Source organism: Sinocyclocheilus anshuiensis, unplaced genomic scaffold (assembly GCF_001515605.1).
Source record: "Sinocyclocheilus anshuiensis isolate Anshui unplaced genomic scaffold, SAMN03320099.WGS_v1.1 scaffold284, whole genome shotgun sequence".
NCBI classification, from domain to species: Eukaryota; Metazoa; Chordata; class Actinopteri; order Cypriniformes; family Cyprinidae; genus Sinocyclocheilus; species Sinocyclocheilus anshuiensis.
The window spans coordinates 1,573,974-1,585,118 of record NW_015554266.1 but is presented as its reverse complement, the minus strand read 5'-3'; the positions used below and the strand labels follow the sequence as shown (position 1 = coordinate 1,585,118).

Sequence of the window (11,145 nt, the reverse complement as noted above, 5' to 3'; positions counted from 1 at the left end):
ACTGCACCACCAGGGTTAGGGAACCAGGTTCTGCGCGAGTGACATACTCACAGGTGGCCCTCAGGAGCACAAGGGGAGTATACTCCAAGCAGGATACTCAATTACACCACTCACGGGTAAGGAGCACCAGCTCAATACAGGGTCAACCCTGAAATTAAAGTAAAGGCACACAGCATGGGTACCCGGGGTGCAGTTATAATATCAGGTCCCTTCCATGCTCAGCCTATGAACTCCACGAATGGTCCGACTAATTGCCTTGGCAACAGCAGGACTCAAACCACGGGCGATAGGCAGAGAATTATCAACGCGACCGCAACACACAGCATGTATTCAGCTCCTGCGGGAGCTAAACACATTTAGTTCAAATGCTAGATTTCCTCGGAAATCAAGCGAGAACAGAAACCGCTGCTGTGAATTACTTTGCTTTGAGCTTGTTAAACTAGCACAAAAGGTGAACGTACTCATGCAAACGCTGTCTACAGTCTCGGGTAAATGGTGAAGCTCTCACCTCTAGAGTTGGGGTCCTTGGACTCGGACTACAATTGTGAATGAACTTGGACTCGGACTCTGACATTTTGGATGCAGAAATTTTCAGAGACAAATCCACATCATGTGCAATATAAAATATAAAGAAATAAGTAACAACACAAAATTAAGATAAAAAGCCATTAATAAACATCTTCCACTCAAACTCAATTGATTAAAAACTAGGACTCGACTCGGACTCGACAAGGTGGACTCGGACCCAACACTAATCACCTCCCCTTTCAGTAGTCCTGCGAATGCATCACAATGAGCACAATCACTCCTCCTCTTGAGTCGAACATGTTCAATTCACAACTATCCTCAAAGAAATAAGCGCAATGAGTGCAATGAGCCCATTCAACTCCCTCAAGAGCTGAACACGCTTGCTTCTCACCCACACACACAACACATGGGTTGTGTAAAACCTCAGGTGTCAGAGCAAAGCCTCTGATGAGAGAACATGTTTGCGTTCCCTCAAAAGGGAACTCAGCCTTTTTCATAAGAGTGCAGCTTTTCTTGTATAAACAAGCATTTTTACAGTAGCAATGCAACATTACAAAATGTTACATTGCTGTTTCTGTCACATTATTTTGCACAAACAGCCTTGCAAACAAGCAGAGACTATAATGATTCTTTAGAACCTCTGGAGAGTCTGATTCATTTCAGCAAGTTTGTTCAGACAGTTCTTTTTAATATACTGGTTTCAAAACTGATCAACCTTTTTATTTGAATCATCACTCAGCTATATTCCTGGAACACCATGCATGACATTTCCTTTCCATTGACTTCCCTTTTTTAGTGCCATAAATATTTTGTTAAACATTGCTGTTGAGCATTGTTTATAATATTTTTATAGTATTTCAAAGTTAATGATTCAATAATAGAAAGATGTTGTTAAATCATATAATCTGATATTTATATAATGTAAAACATATTGCACCCTTAGTAGTTAGCTACTTTTTGTTTAGAACTTGCCATACAGACAGCTACTTCTTTTATAGAGTAGCGTTACTTTGATTAGAAGATTTCAAGCTCTGGCTAAACATTGCTCTTCATTTCTTTTCTTTCTCAGTAGGTGAGATTTGGCTGAGTGAGCACTGTATCGTGGGAAAGTCTAGTTAACTTGGTGCTAACGTTTGAAATCCTCTTAATGTCAGTGAGAAACAGAGTACCTTTAACAGAGTTTAACAGGATGTACTTTCATGCGGGACAGTAACAGACTGAGTCTTTAAAGATACTTATACTGTCCCATCTATTAGCATATCAGCATCAGTGGTATTATGGTTTAAGTCTTGGTGACGAGTTGGCTGGATTTCCCTTCATCCTCCTAAGGTGCGACTGTTTTGAGTTGAAGACTTGTCTTATCATGTCAGATTTCCCATGACCACAGGCACCATGGATAGATGGGTGTTACATGTGGAGAATGGCACAAATTAGATTCTGTTTCAAATGAACAATATTCTTTTGTCAATTCATCAAAGGATCCTAAAAAAAGTACTAGGGTTTTCAGAAAAGTAAGTAGGCCAGCTGTTTTCAACATCAATTATAATAAGATATGTTTCTTGAGGAGCAAATCAGCATATAGCATAGCAATAATATTATTTTATTCTGTAAGGGGTAGGATTATGTTTTACGTTCTAAGGTTGGGTTAGGGCACTGGTTCTCAATTCCAGTGCTCTGCACATTTCGCATGTCTACCTTATTTAACACACCTGATTCAGATCATCAGCTCTTTATGAGAGAGATCCATGAACTAAACTGAGTGTGTCAGATAAGTGAGACATACAAAATGTGCAGAGCCCGCTCTGACAGGACTGGAGTGCCTAGGACTGGAATTGAGAACCACTGGGTTAGGGGATAGAAAATATTGTTTGGTCAGTATAAAAACTATAGAAGTCTATGTCCCCACAATTCACAGAAACCTAACGTGTTTGTGTGCATGTGTGTTCTTTGTAAATTCCCTGCTGTGTGTGTAATGTCAAGCACATTGGGATTAGATTTTAACAAGCCTGTTTCAATTCCATTCATCAGACTTTACTGAGAGTCTGATGTCAGAACAGTTCCAGATTGGTCTGGAAATCGTCACACTTTAGTTTTGTTCAGTAGCTTAGTTTGCGAGGGTTCAAGAATGCAGTTTGCATGCACTCTTACAGGACAGGTTAGTGTGTATATGGGGTTTCTCTTTGCATTTCTGTGTGTTTATGTAGGTATGTGGGTTAGTGTTGTGCTTTTATTTGAGTGTGTGTGTTGTTTCTCAGCATCTCTGTATGGTCTGGTCTGCACATGCTTCATTTAGACATCAAAGAGCACTGCTGATGATTTTGCCTTACAATCTCCCCTCTCCTCCATCTGTACAAACAAACCCCAACGGCTCGGCCCAGCCCGAGATGTGTCAGGTGATCATGCACGTGAGCGACGGGAATCAATACGCCTCCCGCGTTTATACGGCTAAAAACCCTTTTAGCATCTCTTTTATGTAGTTTCTGAAGCGTGTTCTGATATTCAAGGGATTTAGAGGTGCTTTTTAAGAGCCGGCATGAGTCTCGTCAAATTAAAACCTCTCTCTGAGAAGAATTCTCAGCCTTTTTATCTATCAAATGCAAACATTTACGATACGCAAGGCAAATGGTACAACATAAAACTCATCCCCTTAGTGGTTTATTTTATTGCTTTTTTCCTTCTTTTCTTCCACCCAACAGTCTATAAGACAAATCGATAAGTCCTGAATAAAGGATTATATTTTGTGCAAACCTTCATAGATTGCTTCAGAGATTATTACTGCCCCTCCCAACACAAACACACACAATGAAAAACATACAATGGTTTGTTATGCCATTAATGGATTTCTGTGTGACCCTGTCATTGTTTCTTGTCACCCAGTGACATTAAATATTCAATACTTTGGAAAAGGGGAAAAAAAAATCTATCATCAGTATTTTCTAATTATATGTATGGCCCTCATACATTTACATTAATGGATTTGGCAGATACTTTTATCCGAAGAGACTTACATTGCATTCAAGATATGCGTTATCTGTTCATGCATTTCCTGGGACTCAAACCCATAACTTCGGTGTTGCTACTGCCATGCTCTACTGTTTGTGCTACAGGAGTATTATTACTCAGGTGTGTATGGAGTGATTTATTTGTAGTATAGAAAAATCATTCCAGCGAGCTTTTGCACCTGACTAGTCACAATAATGGTATGTTTATTGAGAAGAAAAGAGGTCTCAGTACCGAAACTTGAGGTACACCGGTGGTTAGCTGGTTTCATTTGTGAATTCTGTGCTGCTGCTCCTGCAAAGATTATGTTTCAATGTTCTTCTCTTTAGAAATCACAAAGAACAGAGTTCAAAAATAAACATTTTTAATTAATATCATTCATATATATTGTTATCTTATGTGTGTAAAAGCTATTTTGTTGGAGTTTTCATTATGAAACCTTTCTCCCATTAAAGCCTTAAGTTTGCTTGCTTGTGCTGTGATTTTCTTGTCCTTTGTTACATACTAGCCCTTTTAGGCTAGGGCAGTGATCCTCAAATAAAAAAAAAAGTGAAAACATAAACTTCAGGAGCTGGCTTTTATGCTGGTCTTCTTGCTGTAAAGCTGAGGTTGCTGGGCAGCAAATTCGCAACAGGTGAACCTGATCAAACTATCAGTAGTCACACAAAAACAAAGAGAGAAAGAGAGAGAAAAAAGAAACACCACAGTAGCAAAAAGAACAACCACAAATAATAAACATAATAAAACTCCTGATGTAACACCTCTGTGATGGACAATGAATCACCAGCTAATATATTGCCTCATATGACTTTGTTGATACAGTCTTATCATTATATAATTATATCATTCTTTGTCTCCCAATACTGCATCGATATCCTGAGGTTGCTAAACTGGCATTTCTAGGTGCAGTCAAATGCACTTCTGGATGCAAACTGTGTGAGAGACTGAAACTCTCTCTTCCTTACATTCTGAGTCTCTCTCTTACAGCAAAATGCATGTAATTTATTTACGTAAACACGGGCAATAAATACTGAATGAATAATGTAACAGCTTGATTAATAAAAAAAGTTCTAATAAATTCATACTATATGTTTATTTACCTGGCCAGTTCGATAAACATTTCTGTGTTTTCGAAGTAAAAAAAGCTTTCAAAGAAAAAAAGCTTACATTTTATTTTGATTTTATGGAGTGTGGTCCCCTCTGTCGAAGGCTAAGCTGCTGGTTTTGTCTAGGGTGGGATTCTCTGCTCCAGCAGTGTGGTACTCAGGCCCTAGGCAGGATGAAGAGCATTTAGATGGCTTTTGGCTGCCTGTGTGCTGCTGGTCTGTCAGAGCAAGAGCGGCAGCCCTGAGGGAGAGCTCGGGATCAAATGCTGCTGATTTCCCAGACAAAAGGGGAGGATCAACCACTAACCCACATATGTGTGTGTGTGTGTGTGTGTGTGTGTGGTAGTGAGACTTACATATCACTAATGGCTCAAGATCAGACTACTTAAACTCTGTGTTAGGGGAGTAACTTAAAGGTATTGCTCTCTCTCTCTCTCTCTCTCTCTCTCTCTCTCTCTCTCTTAACTGCACCCACTTGACTTCAAGTTCAGTGGCACTTTCTCACATTTCAGGTGTAATTAAGCTACTAAATTAAGTGTGATATAAGAGGATATTCAACAAGAAAAAAGTGTAAAGCAGAACTTTATTATATCCTTTGGGTATTGATTGGATGGTGAAAAGTGGACGATTGATGGGAAGAGGTTTAAACATAAGAGGGTTTGACAACAAAAAATCATTTTAGAGGAGGAGCAATTTATTAGATTTTGATGAATGGTTACAGTTTTGTGTTCAGTTAACCTTCGATAACTTTTGTGCATTTGGCAGATGCTTTATTCTAAAGTGCATTGAAGGCATACAGTATATATATATATGTATGTATTATTCGTTCATGCAAATTTGCAGATGCATCATTTAAAAAGACCTGGCATGTGTATTAATGAAGCAAATAAGGTCAGTTTTGATTTCATGTTGACTTTTATACTTTTAACTAATTAGCCTGTATTTCAATTATTAATAAATGATTCCAGTATAAATATAGATATTTCTATTAATTTATTTTCTCAGAATTGTATTGAAGGAAGAGAATATTCTTCTGTATGTTTAGTATCTGGATGAAATTACTGGTTTGCTGTCAAATTGCTTTTCCAATTTTTCATCTTTTATTTTTGTCCTAAACAGTTATGCTCTCTGTTTGATCTCTGCTCATTGGGCAAATATAGAGTTTCTGTCCAAACCAGTTTTGATTTACAGTCGTGAAATGACTTGCAGAGCAGTTCTTTTATGCAGGAAGCTTGGAGGTCCTTAAGCATAGGAGATGGGAAAAGTCAACTTTTGCGCAAAGAAAATTTGAATGTAAAGTTGAAAGAGGTTGCAGCGTGTGACACTGAGTGCTCTTGACCCATTTGGAGGACCAGAACTCTGCAGTCATTACAAGTGCATCAATGTACAACGGAAGAGCACATCACCCGTTCTTTAAACGCTTTTGAAGCAGCAGAAAGTCAAATCTATGCAAAGTAGAATTACACCAAGCCAGAGAAAGACTGAACCTCAACGCTTTGATGTGTGAGAAGGATAGAGATGTTCTGCGGTCTGTTCAAAGCCATCACGCCATTCTGTTCCGGAGCGTTCTGCAGAACGACTACATCACTGAACTCTGTTTTAGAGAAGATTTACGGAGGATCTGAAAAGACGATGAGCAGAGAAGTTCGGCCTTGTCTAAAATGAAGGCGAGATGAAACAGGCCGAGATATTAAATATACATGCCGGCGTAGAAAGGTGTCCTGGATTTCTGCTCATTTTGTGGTGTTTGTAGATCTGAAAGGTTACAAGTGAACATGAGGAAGCAAGACTCTCTCTCTTTCTCCTCTTCCTGACATGCTGTTTGATCTACGATAATTGTGAACTGACAGAATTTTGGTGGATCAGATGGTTGGCACTCATGTATGATTGTGAAAAGTACACACTGCATATTTAAACTACTTTTATATGTGATAGCAGGAATGATTGGAAAAGTGTTTCACATTTTTATACAAAAAAAGCAGCACAACTGTTTTCAGCATTGATAATCAGAAATGTTTCTTGAGCAGCAAATCAGCATATTAGAATGATTTCTGAAGGATCATGTGACACTGAAGACTGGAGTAATGATGCTGAAAATTCAGATTTGCTTCAGGAAGAAATTACATTTTAACATATCTCAATAGAAAATCATTTTAAATTTAAATCATGTCATAATATTTCTGTTTTTACTATATTTTTGATCAAATGAATGCAGACTTGGTGAGCATAAGAGACATCTTTCAAAGACATTAAAAAATACTACAGAATTGTATATATGTATAGGTAGTGTTTTGAACAGAAACATTGTTCACATTTATTTTGTGTTGTTTTTGTTGTTACAGTGTAATTAAATTAATATTGTGTAATATTAATTAGGTACATGTACTTACTATAGGGCTATCGGTAGGGTTTGGATTAGGATTAGTTGCTTGTAATTACTTGTAAGAACTGTTACTACTAAGTAATTGCATGTAATGTGTAACTTGCCTTAAAGTGTTGCCAAAATTTTATGTTTTGGTGTCTTTAATATGAACAGGACATGAATCACACCTCAAATCATGTGGCTTGTTATGGAGGGGTGTGCCATTGCTTATTTTTGGGTAGCACTTTATTTTACAGTCATATTCTGTGTGTACATACTATGTACTTATTATAGTAATTACAATAACTAGGTAATAACTAGGTACTAACCCTGAACCTAACCCTACCCCATGTAGTTGCCTTATATTACCAGTACTTTCTTAGGTAAGTACACATACTGTAAAATAAAGTGCAACTGATTTTTGCCTGGTGGACAATAAAATGGATGAAAACTCCCATAGACTTATACTGAAGAAGCTGTATCTATTGACTTGGACCAGAAAGAAAACACCTAATTACCACTTAGAACACTTCATGCCACCGCATAGCAACTTTTGCAGGGGCAAACACCACTCACATTTTCTTCACAAAATGTAAAAATCTTGCAGTGCACTATTGTTTAGCATGATGTATTTATGTTGCAGCTGTCAGCTTTATTTGTGCCACTCTGCTTATACAATTCCTGCAGGGCAACACAATGGGAGACGTGTCACTGATCCGTCCCGCGCATGTGTGTGTGTATGTGTGTGTGTCCCGCAGGTCCAACGGTGAAGCTACATCACCGTTCCCCTCGGCGAAGAGGACAGCAGCCCAAGCTCCTGAACAGCCCGGAAGACAGTCTTTATTACAACCATCTCAACGTGAGTTCAAAGCCTTTCATGGAAGCCTTTGTCTAACTTTGTTTCCAGATGATAATACAATTAAAGCTACCTGTGCCAGACCCCCGAGCCCCCACCCCCACGCCGCTCCGACATTCTGTTGTCTCCACCATGTGCTTTGGCGCTTTATCTGTTGCTTTCATGTGAGGATGTCTCCCTTCACGGTGAATAATTGATGTGGTTTATCAAAGCCGAGCAAGATGCCTGCCTCATCAGCCTCAGCCGCGCGAGCTTTGATCAAGAAAAATTATGCTGTGACTTCTGATATTATCAGCATCTGCACACATTCAACACAAAATCACTTTGAATTAAAAATTAATGATTCTCTCGCGCATGTTCGTTGCTTCGTGCTTGTCTTTTCTGAAGCTTTTCTAACTCTGTGCGTGTGTGTGTGTGTTTGCGTGTGCTGGTTCTGTGTCCTCTCTACAGAGAAGTCTGGATTATCAGGGGAGCAAGAGGAAACCCAGAAAACTGGGGTAAATAACAGCTTTCCTTCTTCATGTCTAAACACCCCACCAGCAAATACGAACTATTTAAGAAGTGCCTTTTTTTCTATTATTTTTGGGAGGAGAGAAGCGTGATATAAGAATGCATGTATTAATTGTGAGATATGTGACCTCACAATCTGTGAAGTTAAGCCTGGTTCCTCTAATACCTCGAGCAGGCTGTATATCAGCGCTCTTTATGAAAGGATTAACCGTTTCTTGCTTTTTCTTTTATATATTTATTATTTTTAACCCCTGTTAAAAAATAAGGCAACTTTTTTTTTTTTTGCATTTAGTTTGCTGTTTTAACATCTTAGGTTATTTGCTTTGCTGTTTTAACACTTTAAATTAAAACACTGTTTTATTAATTTATTGCCTGTTATTTATAGCACTCAGGTTGCTCACGCTTCAGAAACAAATGCAACTGACTGACATAAGAAACTCAAAAGCGTCAGAGAAAAAAAACACACATTAAGAGTCAGAGGAAGGGAATAGTATTGGGGAAAAAAGAAGAGTGGATGGAGAAGTCGCTGTGGGGACTCAAGGGAGTGAGTTTCAGAATTTCAGAGTGGGGATACCAAATGATCTTCCACCCACAGAGGAAAGTCAAGATGTTTTGAATCCGAGCACCTCATGTGAGGCTGAAGTAACTAGTTGAGATGGTTGAAAGGTCATTAAAGTATCTTGTAATGGAAACGAGAAAGAGACATGCAGCCAATCTCATTTAGAATGTAATTAGGGAAATGTGCATGTTCTGCTATTTTTCAAGGAATTTAAAATGTATTTTTAACAGTATTTAGCTACTTTATTACTCATGCAGTTTTTATGAGCTCATATTAGTTGAAAGATTAAGTTTAAATGTTTCTATTTAAGTAATTTAATTAATTATTTTGCCACACCATGTATGTATATACAGTATATATATATATATATATATATATATATACACCAAGTTCTGTAATGAACCTCTAGATGGCGCAGGCTGATGGGTCCTTAATGTAACTGATGATATACTTAGCATTAAACGACTTGTCACAAGCTGATTGGTTCATGTTGCATACGCAGCCAATGAGCTTGCTGCTTTACATTTAAATGCTGATTATATATCATCTGGCTAAGTATGCACTGCTCATATAAAAACGGAAGATTATGGTGTTCTTTCCTCCATGTTATTCTCATTGGTGTCTGTACTCAGAGCATCAATACACAAAACACACAGTTATACCATACCTAAAAATACGTCCTCAAACAGCCTGTTAAAACTTTTTTTAACACAATATTATTATCAATCCCATATATTGGGATTATTTATAAATAATCTGAGTAAAAAAGTACAATCTCTGATGTGTTTAAAAAATGAAAGGACTTGAAAGAAAAAAAGAGATACAGCACCTACAATAAACACTCTTCCTAATGTTATAGGCTGTAAGTTATGTCAAATAGGTTTTAATTTGAAATATTGACATTGAATTAAAAAAAAATGTCCATGTTATGCTTACTTCAAGAAACGTACTCGGTTACTAACGTAACCTCGGTTCCCTGAGATACGGGAACGAGTACTGCGTCTTGCTTAAGACGCATATGGGAAAAATACTTTTTTCTCCTGAACTGAAGCCTATTTCATTCATGCAGTGAAACTGCACGGAATTTGGCAGTGAGAGTTGTCTTCTGAGGCGAAGAGGTCTACCTCGGCCTCGCCGAAGATCTCCCAGATTTTCGGAACCGTTTGCGGATGGAGCGTCTCCTGAGGGCACATTGCTCCTTGATAACATGTCCGCTCCTTGGTTCAATTTGCCCGGTATATGCGCTGCCTTTAGCGAGCGCAGGTGCTCTGTGAGATATTAGTTCTGCCTCCGACTGGGCCAGGACGAGCCAGTCGTCGAGGTAATTGACAATACGGACTCCCATCTGTCTCAGAGGGGAAAGAGCCGCATCCATGCACTTCGTAAAGGTGCGGGGGGCCAGGGACAGCCCGAAGGGAAGGACCGTATATTGATAAGCCACACCCTCGAAGGCGAATCTCAAGAATGGCCTGTGACGAGGGGCTATCTGGATGTGAAAGTATGCATCCTTCAGGTCCAGGGAAAAGAACCAGTCTCTCGAGCGAATTTGCGCGAGGATCTGTTTCAGTGTAATCATCCTGAACGACCTCCTTATGAGGGCGCGGTTCAGGTGTCTGAGATCGAGGATGGGCCGGAGGCCAGGATCTTTTTTGGGGACGAGGAAGTAACGGCTGTAAAGGCCTGACTCGCTCTGGGCTGGAGGAACCTTTTCCACAGCTCCTTTGGCCAGCAATTTCATCACCTCTGAGCGCAGGACGTGTGCGTCCTTGCTCTGCACAGAGGTGTGGACCACGCCGCTGAAACGCGGGGGTCTCCGAGCGAATTGGAGTTAATATCCTCGCTTTATTATTCCCATAACCCATTCCGACAGCCCGGGGATGGCCTGCCAGGCCTCGGCCCGCGTGACGAGGGGTTGAATTAACTCGGGTGACTGGCCGCATGGGGGCAGAACACATACGAGTGATGGAAGAGGAAGTTTGCTCTCTTTTTGAAAATGTTTGTGTTTTATTATTTTTCCCGCTATCACAGCGGTCGGATGCTTGGGTGCATGAACGGGCCCGTTGTTTGCACAAAACATTTCCCTCTGTACCCGGAGCTGAACGGGGTGTCAAGAGGTGTAAGAGAGGCTGCTTGAGGGGCGGTCCGGCCGTGGCGAGATCTGACCCCATCCTCTTCCTGTCTCGTGGATCAGGATGACACCTGAGGCGCTGGGTCCAACGCAATC

At 39.7% G+C, this 11,145-nt stretch overlaps 1 long non-coding RNA gene across 1 annotated transcript in view; it reads left to right on the top strand.

The window, feature by feature from the left end:
• Positions 1 to 7,756: 7,756 nt before the first annotated feature.
• LOC107671307 (uncharacterized) overlaps positions 7,757 to 11,145 on the top strand; it is a 22,122-nt gene continuing 18,733 nt past the window's right edge. Inside the window, exons 1-2 of the long non-coding RNA XR_001632185.1 lie at positions 7,757 to 7,855; positions 8,303 to 8,349. This is a non-coding gene — a long non-coding RNA (uncharacterized LOC107671307). The remainder of the gene's footprint in view (positions 7,856 to 8,302; positions 8,350 to 11,145) is intronic.